Consider the following 14,941-nt stretch of genomic DNA (forward strand, 5'->3'; position numbering starts at 1 on the left):
ATTCAGGTCGAAGTGGAGCTAATACCATGATTTGAACCCTAGATATAACACAAATGTTTATCATCCGAACCTAGGCATAAACATTGGAATATTCTAAGTAGAACGGGATCCATCATCATCATCGAACATCATCATCATCATCATCTTTATTACAGTCACAGACCAGCATGTTAAAATAGAAACACTCAGTAATTTAGGAAATAAAGCAGATAAAACGGGTAAAAAGAGTGACTCAGAGAAGGGAGGGATGCATGAGGGACACTTAAAATCAGCTAGAGGGTTAAAAGCAAAGAGTTGCAAAAGTAACTATAGAAGGGAGGGTGCAAGAGAGGGAACGGGTCTTGCATATAAGCCTTCAGTTTAGGTCTGGTGCGAATGACCATCATAGCAGTGCAAAATCTGGCTGAGTATGTTACCTCTGGGTTTGCATCTTGAAGTAGCAAGGAGATATAGAGTTGTTCTGTCTGTCCAGGGAATTTGTGTAGTATTGGCAGGATGAACCTGACTCATATATCTGTATAATATTGGCAGTGGAAGAAGACACGGTCAGTAGTTTCTAGTTGCCCTGAGCCACAGGGAAATTTTCTCTCCTTGTACAGTACATTTCTAAAACGGCCTTCCTAGATAGCTGGGGAGAGGTCCTGGCATCAGGCCAAAGTGAAGGCCCTTCGATGTTTTGGTATTTCTAGGTTGGTTATATATGGCATATGGGAACTGAGGTATCTTTTGGTTTCATCAATGAAAAAATTGGGGGATCTGATTAGGTCTGCTTGCGTTCTATGTCTACCATATGCTGTTCAGTGGGTTTTTGGGGGTTTTTCATATCCCATGTCAAGTAAAATTTGTGAGATAAAACCTAGGGTTGTTATTTTGTTTAACACTTCTCATTTTCAAGTTGTTTGGCAGTCGTCCTTTATAGTTAGGAGAACAAGGTCACATGGGAAGAAGGATAGTCTAACCAGTAATTAAGTGTGGCAAGTCACGCTCTAGCCTCAATTCTTACAAGTCCAGTTTTTAGGTGTAGGGTTGCATTGGAAACGTTTTTGGGCACTTGTAGGACTGATCTTTGAAATTTAGATTGTACCAGTTCCAGTGTTGTGCAGTTGGAAGGGGGGGTACCAGTTGAGCAGGGACGCGGGTGGCGTTGTGGGTTAAACCACAGAGCCTAGGACTTGCCGATCAGAAGGTCGGAGGTTCAAATCCCCACAACGGGATGAGCTCCCGTTGTTCGGTCCCTGCTCCTGCCAACCTAGCAGTTCGAAAGCACGTCAAAGTGCAAGTAGATAAATAGGTACTGCTCCGGCAGGAAGGTAAACGGCGTGTCCGTGTGCTGCTCTGGTTCTCCAGAAGCGGCTTAGTCATGCTGGCCACATGACCCAGAAGCTGTCTGCGGACAAACGCAGGCTCCCTCGGCCTATAGAGCGAGATGAGCACGCAACCCCAGAGTCGGTCACGAGTGGACCTAATGGTCAGGGGTCCCTTTACCTTTACCAGTTGAGCACCACATAGCAGCTGCACAATTGACTTTGCCTTAAACAATTTGAGGGTTGCAGGTATGAAGTGGCCACCTTTGGTCCTGAGATATTTAAGTATGTCTTTTGCGCTTCTTTGGGCGTTCCCTGCAACATAGTCCCTGTGGGCTTTTCTGCTTCCCGAGGAATGAAGGGCTATGCCAAGGTATTTGAAGCAGGTGACCTGCTCGATCTTTTGGTCATCAATGTACCATGACCGAGATTTGGGCCTTTGGGCAAATACCATGATTTTGGTTTTCTGGTAATTAAGTTCTAGTTTGTTCTCCTTGCGGTATGCGGCCAGTGTTTTCATGGCCCATTGGTGTTACCAATGGAACAATTATCTGTGTGTTTTTCCTTTCCTTTCCTATTATTGCACAGTATGGTTGACCCTCAGATCTCTATCTCAGAATCAGTTTGCCCAGAAACTACATAGGGATGACATTACTTAAAATGATTGTAAGGATTTCTCATTTTGCATTTTTATGTTGTGAACCACCCTGTGGTCTTCCACTGAAGGGTGGCATACAAATTCAATTTTTTTAAAAAAGAGGAATGGCATTGTTGCAGTGTTTACACTTTTCCACTTCTCCCAAACCTAAGAAGATATCTGAGATTTGACTGAAATATAGTTCACAATGGTAACTAAATCTCCAAAAGTAATAGCGGGCGTCTTAAAGTACATTGCTAGGCTGACATCCCTAGGCAAGGTATTCAATCTCTCTAAGTAACAGAATTGATACATTTTATTCATTCTCTCTACAAATAACAGACTCACAAATATTAATGTTTATTTACATTTTGCAAGCATGCATTTATTAACACAACTTTTATTTTTGCTACCTGCCATTACAGAGCCTTGTCTGAATTCAGTGTTGAAATACTGTAATATCCCACAGCAAGTGTGAGTCCTTGACATTTAGACTGATAGAGGCTCCTATTAATGAAGCCATTCTTCACTTTACTGGGATGTTTCATACATTATTTCTCATTAATAAAAAGATTTATTGGCAATTGCTAAAAGTAAATTGCAGCAGGAAAGGTTATGTGGATCAAATATTTGTTCTTGAGCATTCGTTAATTTATTTGTTTATATGTTCAGCTGTATACAAAAAACCAAGCCATGGCATAGCACAATTCATTTTGCATGAAGGGTTTTATTGCGTAACCAGACCTCAAATGCAAGATTTTATGGAAACTGAAAACAAATCATGCTCAAACTATCTAGCTAAGGATTGGTTGGGTAATGGAATACTTGAATTGAGACAATCTGTTGCTGGAAAAGAAGCATTGAAAAAGGAAGACTCTCCCCTAGGTATTTCCTCTCCCTCTTCCCCACTCACTAAGGATCTTTCCGCACTTACCATGTATAGTGGTATAGTTTCTTCCATCCAACCACACCCATTTTAATGGCATGATGCTACACAGTGACATTAGTCACCTGTTATACCAGAATAATTTCCTCAAAAACCCACTTTTTCCTCTACTGAAAAAATAATAATCTGACATTTAGGAAAGATCCAGAATGGTTCTTTTGTGGGACATTTGTATTATCCAATTTCTGTGTGGAGGGGTTGGGAGTTAGTGGGCACGGTTTGGGAGAGACATGTTTCACACCTCTTTGTCAGTTTGTGAGATTAGAACAGAGGGCAGAAATGACAGGTGAAAACTATAATACTGAGTCAAAGTACCACCCATGATACCATTAGCTGCAGACAAAATTTCATCACAATAACCAGGTTTACCATAGCTCAAGCAGACATGTAATCTGGCCTCCCACAAGAGCAGAATTCTGGAACACTAGGCATTAAAATCAACAACAACAACAACCCACAAAGGGGCAATTTTCATGTGCATTTTCATAACTCTGACAGGTATTAACTGGAAGAACATGAGGGTATGTAAAGGTGTGACTGCAGCTACAGCAGACCCTCCAAGTGTCCCTATTTTCCAGGGACAGTCTCAGATTTATAGATGCTGTTCTGGGACTCAGCTACACAGTTGCAAATAGAACCTTTTAAGTGTGTTTTAAGTGAAATACACAATGTGACACTTGATGGCGATGGTGAGCCTTATGGAAAATTCAAGGTATTTTTTAAAATGCTTTTTTTTAAAAAAAAAAAAGCATTTTCAGAATGGTTTTTATATGTGTGTAGATTTCACCCTGGTGTCTGATTTGATCCCAGAATGTCCCACTTTTCTTTAGGACATCCCTATTTCCTTTGGATGATGGAGGGTATGGCAGGATATCCCTATTTTCATTGGCGAAATGTTGGAGGGGACATTTCATACCCTCCAAATGTTGGAGGGAATGCTACAGAACCATTAGTGTACAAAAGAAAACCCCACACTCACTCACCCGCGACTAACAGTGACATGTGAACAAAGGTGCAGACTATCAACTAGAAATTCACTCTTCAAAATGTTGGATCAAAAAGAATATTTACTGCTATAAATGGCAAGTCCCTATCTCTTCAGACCAGCCGAGCAGAAACTAGAGAAAAGAGCTTCTTAGCTGCCTATCTCATCTTACCAGTTCCACAGATCCCAAATGACAGGGTAGGCAGAATGAAATAATTCCTTCACCCTCCCAGGTCTTGAACAGAAAGTAGACTGTGATATTTTATCATTCTTACCCCAGTCTCTTCCGAGTTCAGCTCAATGTGAATCTGGCCCATTTGGACTAAGATGAGAATATGTCTCTTAAGTGGTGCTGTGACTGGACTTTTTTTTAGTTGTAGAGGTGAGTTATTCACAAAATGTTCTCATTTTGTATTTTTATGTTGTGAACTGCCCTGTGATCTTCGGATGAAGGGTAATATACAAATTTATTTAATTAATTAATTAATAATAAGCCCTCCATGATCACAATCCAAGATAGGGCTGTGCACACTTGTGGCTTAATCTGAACTTGCATTTAAGCACTAGCCTGGTAGCCCTAAGAAGCAAAGAATTCAATGAAGGTCAGTATGTGGAACTGCACACAGGCAAGTGGGCAGGGCAACAGTGGAGGGATGGAGTGCAAACTTTTGAAACAAAAAAAAAAAGTGGTATAACCAGGTGATAGAAACAAGTACACAGCCTGCTTTGGGCAGGTCTGGGTCAGAACCCAGCAGAAAAACAGTCTATTTACCTAAGGTATAGAGGTTAAAATGACTAAGAAGATTTTAAAAAGTAACTCTCCTTCATTCCTTTATCCATTTCATTCATCCACTGCAGTTTCCTGCAGTTTCTCAGTTGTTTATAAATAATGTCAAGTTAGATCTACACTTTTCATTAACCAAAAATATATTTTCAGCACAAATCTTCTAAGTGTTCAAAGCAATGACCTTATAACGTGTCTCTCTGTGACCATACAGCTCTGGTGAGTTAGTCATGACATTTTGTGTTATGAGACTACTATTTGTTAGTGAAAAAAGGCACCAGCCCAGGACCTGTTTCAAGAAAATATATTGCTGTACCTCATTGGTGTGATTCCAATTCCATTGATGTTGTGGTTCAACTCCCATTAACTTTAATGAAACGGAATCTCATTCTAAAATTCTGAAGCAAAGGAGTGCCATTGCAAACTTACTTCCCACTTACTTCAGTATCCCTGTGAGCTTCAAGTATACAATGAATGCGGTAATTAAACTTTGGGAGCATCCAGACAGGGGCTTGGTGCTGTAAATGAGATATTGCAAACATGTAAATAGCAACAAGGTTGCCCCCCAGAACAAGTAAACCCATATTAAATAGAACAAAATGTGGGTTGGCGTCTTGATAAAGTAATGATGCCATGTAGGTGCTGCAGAAAGAAAGAAAAACTTGCATGCATGAAGACCACCAGTTCCAAAATAAGCATCCATTTGGAATCATCCTTGCTCACTTACTGAAAACAGCAGCAATGCAGAGACCAATGTCATCTTCACTACATGCTGAGCTGTATGTTCTCCATTATCAATAAAACACACTCTCTCCTGTTAGCTTTTCCAGCATTTAAAAGAAAGCAATATAACTTTTAGGTTATAGCATGGCACACACTTTTTCTGTCTTGAAGATGAAGACCTGCACTGTAATAGCAAGGGACAAAAAGACCTGCCATCTCAAATATGTCACAAATTACACTAGGATGATGTCGCTACATGCTTCATTCTCTCAAATGACCGCTGTCCCTGTCCATGTTTCCCCCCTGTTGCAAATGTGCATATCTTGTAGCTAAGCAACCTGTCAACAGCATGATGTGAATGCTTTTTACAGATATGCTTTATTTGGACTCCAGAGCAGATTTGATTGCCTAAGGCTGCGATTCTAACCTCACCTGCCTGGCAGTAAGCCTCACTGAGTTCAATATGATATTCCATCTGATTCCAATCCTAGTATACACGATTAGGATTGCACTGTAAGAATTCTATCACAGAGGGTTAGTGGAAGCCACAGTGTAGTCATAAAGTGTGCATTATTCCAAGGAACCACTAGGAAGTCAGATATGCTTCATCTCTGGGATATGTCAAATTGCTCCTCCATAAATAATAAAAATAGTATCCTTACTGAATATATATATCTGTGCTTTATTGAACTTCTTTTGCTTAACCATGGTTACCTGAAGCATCAACAGCTTTATCTGAAGTGAAAATATAGCCATATATTTAGGCATAAATGCACTACAGATCTTTCAAAAACACCTTTGACTAATGTAAGTTTAGTAGCTCTGGATACTATCACACACATTGTCTCTATGGAATTCTCACTCTTACTCTACATTCCAATAGAGTTCAGATCGTTCCAGACAACAGTATATTGTGGGATGGATGCATGCAGACATTTTTTCACAGCACCTACACTCCATTATTGACAGCAAAATACCAGCTTCTTCCCACCACCACCACCACCCTTTGTTTAACCCTGATTTATACTTTCTTGGAAAGAATCCAGAAAGTCTCTTTTAAAAACTGCCAGTAATTCTTTTGTGATATCTGAATGATGCAATCTTAAACCCCATCTAGAAGCATCCTCCATGCACTGTTTTGTATCTCTGAGAAACACATTCCAAGTCTTCTCCTACTCCTCATGGGTTTGGCAAGTATCCTTTGCCTAAGTAAACATGTTTCGGGTGCCCTAGAAATCTTACTGACATCGAAGAGTCTTGTTTCCAGCGTATCGGATTGCCTATCCATTTCACACTTGTGGGGCAGCACACTCAACACAGGTCAGTGTTTCCGATCATGGCTCTGCCTTTATAAAGTATTTAAGTATTCCATTAGAGCCATCGGGGAAAGCTCCACTCTGCTTTTTGAAAGTACTATAATTGGGCACGTGGTGGGGGAGGTAAAAACTTGTACAACTAACCACATTAGTTTAACAGATACACACACACACAGATGAAGTGAATTTGAATGCTGCTTCTAGAGAAAGCCATATACAGAACTTCAAGGGAATTCTTCTATGAAAGGTCTGCATGCACTTTTAATCTGTCTTTTATTCATCACATTTGTATTCCACACTTTACAGGTAGCTGAGGATGGCAAATATGGGGCTATTCTCTTTTATCCTTTGCCAAGATCCATGTGAAGCAGACTTTGCTGAGAAGTCTTCCAAGGTTGCATGCAGTGCAATCTTATGCCTATTTACTCAGAAGTAAGTTCCACTATGTCTAACGGGGCTTACTTCCTAATGCTACCTTGGTATGTCTGCTTGAGATGAAAGGTGGTGTATGCTATTGCTATCATTATTACCATTAAAATTATTAGTAATACATGTGTTTAGGATACCATCCCTCGTGCTACACCGCTGGTAGCGAAACAATGGTTTGCTTTAGTGTTACATTTGAACCCAGGCTCAGGGTTTGTTTCCCACAAACAAACACAAGCACTAACTTAAGAACTAATATTACTTAGAGCTTGTGGTTTATGTGGAGAGAAACAAACCACAAACCCAGGTTTGGATAGAATGCTAAGCAAAACCATGGCTTAGATCCTAGCAGCATGGAAGCAACAGGTGAGCAAAGTGCTCATGATTTTTGCATCATGCCTGAGCATGCTGCAGCTTCACGTTCATAGCTTATATCATTTTTACCATGGTTTAAAGTGAAATGCAAATCAGGCTAATGCATAAGGTGGTTCAGAATGGATCCTGAAGTTTGAGAGCTATACCAATGTAGATGTTTCCCCAATGCTGATGATATACAGTCATACCTTGGGTTACAGATGCTTCAGACTGCATTTTTTCGGGTTACGGACTGCTGAAACCCGGAAGTACCGGAACGGGTTACTTCCGGGTCTCGGCAGTCACGCTTTGCGCATGTGCAGAAGCGCTGAATCATAACCCATGTGTGCGCAGACGCGCCGCTGGGGGTTGTGAACACTGCGGGTTGTGAACGTGCATCCCACATGGATCACCTTCACAAATTGAGCATCCACTGTACAGAGTTACTTCGGGTTAAGAATTTAATTCGTTCTGGAGGTCTGTTCTTAACCTGAAACTGTTCTTAACCTGAAGCACCACTTTAGCTAATGGGGCCTCCCGCTGCCACCACACTGCCGGAGCACGATTTCTGTTCTCATCCTGAAGCAAAGTTCTTAACCCAAGGTAATATTTCTGGGTTAGCGGAGTCTATAACCTAAAGCGTATGTAACCTGAAGCATATGTAACCCAAGGTACCACTGTACTGGAATGGGAGCTTCCAGTTTCTCTTTCATCTGTTTACCAAATAAACATCTACATAAAGTTATACTAAATTGTGTTTTGTATTAATTGAGGTATGTCAATTAACAAAGCCTCATATTGTAAAAATAAATTATGTGGTAACAATTTATTGTAAAGGTTCTTGCATTTCCAGTATGAAGATACATGTTCCATTTATACCGAGTTCAGTTTTTAAAACAGGGAAGTGGTGGTATGGAATTGTTTTTTTTTTCTTTTTTAATTCAATATAGGAGTATGCTGTGGGAAAGGGAAAGGGTGAAAAAAATTCTTAAGAAACTATAAATTATGCAAATGATGCTAAATAATATAAATACCCAGATATTTCTTCCCCAATAGTGTATCTTTTGAGCAGCACTTGACACGCTAAAAAACAGCCAGAATTAAGGGACTATATAACTTTCATGAGCCCAGATCCAATGTGGATCCAGACCACACACATCCACAGTTATAACCAGCCCAGTGGTCTAGATGCTGAGCCTGTTCAGATATAGAACACATTAAGGACTAGAAAAAAGTGTCATTCTTTATGCTGCTGCAGTCCTGACTCTGCCAGTGGCAGGAAGGAGAGCATGCAAATATTTGAATTTGCTGACAATTTTGCCCTCTCTGCAAAAACAAAACAGAACAGAACAAACACTACCTTAAAGGTCTATTCAGCAGGTGTGAAGCTCCCAGAACTCAAATGATGCTACAATTGCTGGCATCAAGCTATGATCTGACACCAGCTCCACTCCAGGCTCAGCAACAGCCCCTTTTTGAGCTGCACTGCTGTAATAGGGATGAGGTGGCACCATTTCAGCAAGTCGTGCCAATTTGCCATGTCAGGATGCAGAGCAGGCTAGCCAACCTCCAATGCTGCAATATGTATATTATTGACACTGCAGCCGTTAAACTGGACCCAGCACAAGCCGAGCCAGAGCTGAATCCTTGAACAGACGGTCACTGCCAGAATGTTTGAAGTAGCCACACGTAAGAAGAGTTGTTATTTGTTTACAACCCAACTTTATTCCGTTGTGGAACCCAAGCTGGTGTACATGAAGTTCCCAGGCAGTCTGCCATGCTGACACCAACCAGACCCACACCTGTTTCGCTTCAGCAAGGTTGCTGCATCACATGCCTTCAGACCACACCCTGGAATATCCCTCTGAGCTTGTGGAAAGAGAGTGTCCTTCTTTTCCGATGAGTTATCATCCACCCACCATCCAGTATACAAAACTACAGGAAAGGTTTTGTGCACAGTCAGAGGCTTCATACTGAATTTTAGAAATTTATGAAGAACTGAGTGGATGTGGTTATGAATCTTGAATATATGCATACTTCTGTACTCATACAGCTTGATTAAGTCAAAGTGGTTGCTGCTTACCACTGTGAACTGTTTTTGGAATAACTACTGTTAATTACACAATTAAATCTTTTACGCACAGCCATGGTTGCCATATCCCTTGCTCTTCCAAGAGAAGAGCTTAACCAAGCATTCTGCTCTATGTTTAGACGGTCAGTGCAGCCAAGTCATACACCTAGCAAATGCTTCTTTCTTCTCTGGGTATGCCAGAATAATTTATGCAGACAGTAAACAGAATATTTTATGAACATACAAAGTGAAGGGGGAACCAAGACATTGTAGCAAAGGAAAATATACCCGAGGGTTCTCTTCACCTTGTGCAACATGACAGGGTCCATAGACCTTGGATTAAAGCAGTCATGAGGAACCTCAGCCCCAGGGCCAGTGGTAATCTCCAGGCACCTCTCTCAGGCCCTCAGGTCTACCTGCAGGCCATGCCTCTTCCTGAACCACATCCCATCTCTCCAGGGAACAACCCTCTCTGGTCCTGCTCTGCAGCTTCCTCAAGAGATTTCTTCTGGCTGAAATGTGTCCATGAATTGTGATAATGGCTTTTGCTTGCCAAGGGAGATGTGTGCATCATCTGAATGTAGCCTACTGTACAGAAATAAGAGTCGCGTCCCATGCTCCACCCATTTTTTTGTCTCTGGCCCTGCCCAGCTCTGGTGTGTGGCCCCCCAGAAAAGAATGTGACCCACCAGCTGGAAAGGTTTCCCACTCCTGACAGAAGGAGCAACTCTGGGCTGGTTTCCATGTCTTTTTTGGGTGATTAACTCATACCAGGTTGCCTTCGTTGAACATCAAATCACGTTACTTCCTCAAGTAGTGAGTGAGGGTGCCTAGACTGGCTGTGCCAATGTCTATATACAACTGCTGAAAGTTACCAGATCTGACACATGCAATCTCCACACATGGCAAACATATTTCACATAACCTACCGCAGCCTGCAGATTAAATTTAGACTGAGGGAGATGGAAAGAAGTATTTCAAGGCTTTCTTACTTTCTGTCTCTCATTTCTTTCTTTTGATGGGTGTGATCCAGCCAACATTAAGCACTTTCAAGTCCCATTGATTTCGATGGAAGAGTTAAGTACATGCTTCCTTGTGTAGACTGAATAAGCTGTATAAGCTTGTCCTTGGCAAAAACCATCCAAGCAACTCAGCCAACCAGTAAAACGAAGTAACAGTGCGTCTTTGTCCTCAGTGTTGAAGCAAACGTCCAAAATAACGTACCACTTTCCCCAACATTTTTCTAGGGTGTGTGAGGAAGGTGATTCCCTCTCCCCACCCTTAAACAAAACATTTACACAGAACATTTCTGCAGTTACCTTCAAGAGGAATTTTCTATGACTATTTCAGACCCTCTGTGGTAGGGAAAAAGGAGACCAGAAACACTTTCCTTGACATTTTTGGCTGTGATCATCTTGGTCTGGCCAGGCATTTGCAGCTGGTTTTATATGACACACACACACTGCCACACAGCAAAGCCAATTGATCAAAATTTTCTGTTCTCACAATGTGCCTCTCTGTTTCTTCTCCGGGATATCTTAGTAAAGTAAGGCAAGGTGTGAAGCCTGGGAGGCTCTTTACCCCTTTCTTGTCTTGAGTATCTAAAAATGGTTGAGAAGGAGAGAGAGAGAGAGAGAGAGAGAGAGAGAGAGAGAGAGAGAGAAATCCTGTAACTTAAAGGAAAACTGCCTCAAATGAAGGGCAGTATAGAAAAGTAAGTAAGTAAGTAAGTAAGTAAGTAAGTAAGTAAGTAAGTACAGGAGATGTTGCAGAGGAGGGAACCTTAACATTTACACAGGAAAACACTTCTTTATGTGTCTACAATTCTTTATTTGCTCATGAATTACACTTATGACATATTGGCAGCTTAGTTCTTTCCAGGCCTTTAGCACTTGCACAAGACACTGTTTGTTCTGCAACAGCTAAAGAAGAATCCTGCACCAAGTAAATAGGACAAAGTGCCCTATTTCCCACACATATCTCTTATAATATATTTGCTCATGCCATTGTCAAATCTTAGAATACCTTTGGAAGATTTTCTTGCTTTCCAACAGTGAAGAAAATCTATTGGGCCATTCCCTCGTTTTTCTAAGGCTTTTAAGATGGTGTCCGCCACAGCTTTATATAGCTGGACAGCGACTCACCATCATTATAAGCTTAATGTGTGTCATATATTTGCTTCATTGCTGTCTTCCAAACCAACAAAGTCTAGCACAGGTTATGACAGCTATATTTTCAAAGACTCATTCTGAGGTAAGAGTGTGGTGGGCTGGGGGGCAACCATTTCTCCACAACTCCAGAACTGAGGCCTACTAAGAACTGAAGCAATAACTGTGGCAAAAATGAGGCAGGAATGTATATGTAGGTTCACAGCCAAGGCTGCAATCCTGTGCAGACTTTAATGGGAGTAAGCACCACTGAATTCTATAGCATTTGTTCTAAGGAAACATATTGTGTTGTCAGTCATGTTACAGGTGTGTCACCAGGTATTAAAATTATCACTATATTACCACAAGATTTACAGGAAAGTAATGTACTTAGCACTGGGCCTTGATCCTGATTGGACCTGGAAAAAATAAGGAACTTCTCCCACTCCAAAAATGTATTTCTCCAGCTAAGTTGACATCTGAAGCAACATCAGTGATAGAGTAGCCTTCCTCCACCACACTCTTCGTGTTATTAATCTTTGACTGCATCTCAGCTCATTGTAACATTATCCACTGGTTGTGAATTATTGATTTGATTAAAAGGCTATTTAATAAGTTTACTTGGCAGAGAAACTGTTTTGCAGTGCCCTCAGGCAAAGGCTATTAATGCCTGACTCTCCTCTCCACAATCAGATAATTTATACATAACCTTTTAATATTCAGACATAAAGGTTACTGCTTCAGTAAAGCAGCCCCATCTTCTTCGTTTCCATATTTGCATCAGAACTGTGTAGATCCATTCAGAATCAAGTTTTATGCATTAACCATTTTACAGTCCTATGCTGGACAATACAAAATTCATCATGTCGGTATAAAACCCCATAGGTTTTGAACTTGCCATTTTCCTTTGTAGCAGTATAAATTATGATTCCAGTCACACATTTTGTTTTGACTTTGCTGTTGTTGTAACACATGTATTTCCACTTTTTGAAAATGGTGTGCTTTTCTTCCACATTATCTGTGGGAAACAGTAGTAGCTGAGGAACAAACAAACAAAATACCCGGGTCTACTTCCATTGGCAGGTTAATGTCAATGTCACAGAAGTAAATTGGAAAGTGGGGGCCCCATGTCCCCTCCTAAATCCGACTGGAGGAGTGCCTCTCCTCAAAATGAAAACAATGTGTCCCTTCCATTATGGCTCCAAACTGCAAGCCACACCCATTAACAATGTTGTTTTGAAACTTTGGACCCTGGGAGACTCCAGCTGTGGCTGTTCCAAATTCAGTGACTATAGCTCACTTCGCTGGACTCTGTGAGAATCAATTCATTTTCATAATAACCAGTGGCAGGCTTTCCCTGAATTCTAAATGGGAGATAAATGCCTCTCGGCAAGTAGGTGTTATGAGTAAACAGTTACCCTTCTTCCATTCAGCAGCCAACCCTCGCCCAAAACCAGTCTTAACAGATCCAATGCTATAAAGCCTCCTGTGGCTGACATCTAGTGGTGGCATGCTCAAATTACAGTGTGTGGAAGTTAAAAATGATGTGTTCAAAATCACATTTCTTGAAGGAAATTAAAACCTACGTGTGGCAGATCAGCTCACGGAAATAACAGTCTTTCCACTGTGCCTCCATAATAGGCATGACTTCAACAGAACTAGGATTTCTCAGTTCACCGGAACGCGTTCCAGGGCCTTTGCAGCAGCTGAATCTATTACTTCAAGTGTGTACTGTATTATAAAGTTGTTTTCCTGTGTTTGCCATACATTATCCAAAATCCCTACTCAGGATTTATGTAGGGTTTATTCCTTAGCCTTTTCTTCTCCCATAGATGTCCCACAAGGCAACGGGTACAGGTTTTTCCTCAGGATTTACTCTCGAAGCAAGGCAGCAGATGTTTAGGATCAGTGTTTACACCTTCACCTCAGTGGGCTACCTGCCCAGGTTGATAATTGTAACCAAGGGGCCCCTCCAAATGTGCACTCATTTTATACTTTATTATTATTTTTACTAAAAGTGCAAATTATTGGGAATTCATTTGTAATGATGCTGTCGGGGCGATCATATACAACCCCACTTTTTACAGCATTTGTGTTTACTAAAATTTCAGAGCACTCTTATGGCTTCATTTCCAGGCGCTGAATGTCCTGCTGAAATCACATAGCTTTTCAGACCACACATGTTCTGGGAGGTGGTGCCTTGCTTTTACTGTGCTAACCCTTCCAGAGAGCAATGATACGGTAGCAATTCAAGGGCAGGTTGTTGTTGCTGCTGTTTTACTATAGAATGTAATTTGCAGTGCCGGATTTTGGCTGGTGCAGGCGGTTCCCCCACACAGGGCACTGAGCCAACGGAACACAAAAGAAGAAGAAGAAGAAGAAGAAGAAGAAGAAGAAGAAGAAGAAGAAGAAGAAGAAGAAGAAGACTATTTTTATATGGGTACCTATTGAGAATACCTGTTAATAAGCAACTGTACCAAAAGGAATTACTGTTAAAATAAGAAATATTCGGGGGAGGGGGATTTTGTCTTCACTCAGAGCGCCATATTGCCAAACTCTGCCTTTGCTTTTTGTATATTGTAAACAGCCCGTGATCTTCAGATGAAGAGTGGTATAGAAATTTAAGAAATAATTAAAGAGGAAAGCAGAATAAATCCATCCGAATGCATTAGTATTATGCCAAGAACATATTGCAGAATCCACCCACAATGCAACACCAATCTGGGAGGTGGGGAATAGGGACAAGAGTCCTAGTACTAACAGCCAGGATAGAAGAAGTAGTCTCATGCTAGGATAGGAAAGTGACAGCAACCTTTTTCTGGTGGTCCCTCGATGCCTGTACCTTCAGCCTACAGAAAGAAAGGCTGTTTCAGGGTGCTGTGACAGGTTGGGGTGGTCCTCCTGGCACTGTATGCCGATAGCTATTGTTCAGCTGCTGGCGCAAATTTGCTTTGTCTGAGGCATCACTCCTACAACACAAGGATTTAAACCCTAATAACCTCCAGATGGTTCTGCACTGTTTCTTGGCTTTCACTCCTTTTCTTGGACGCAGAGGGACTGCATTTGGAAGAGACTCTGGCGCCGTGAATCAAAAAGCTATCCTGAGCCATCAAGTTATTATTATTATTATTTTTTAAAAAGCTTCCTTATTAATTTTGGCTTTTTTCCTTCATTGCAACACAATTAACTTTTTGTAAAATAAAAAAATAAAATGTGTATTTAGAAATGATAAAGTTTTCCCATGCTTT

The sequence above is a fragment of the Podarcis cretensis genome (assembly GCF_951804945.1).
Source record: "Podarcis cretensis genome assembly, chromosome: 11".
Lineage (NCBI taxonomy): Eukaryota > Metazoa > Chordata > Lepidosauria > Squamata > Lacertidae > Podarcis > Podarcis cretensis.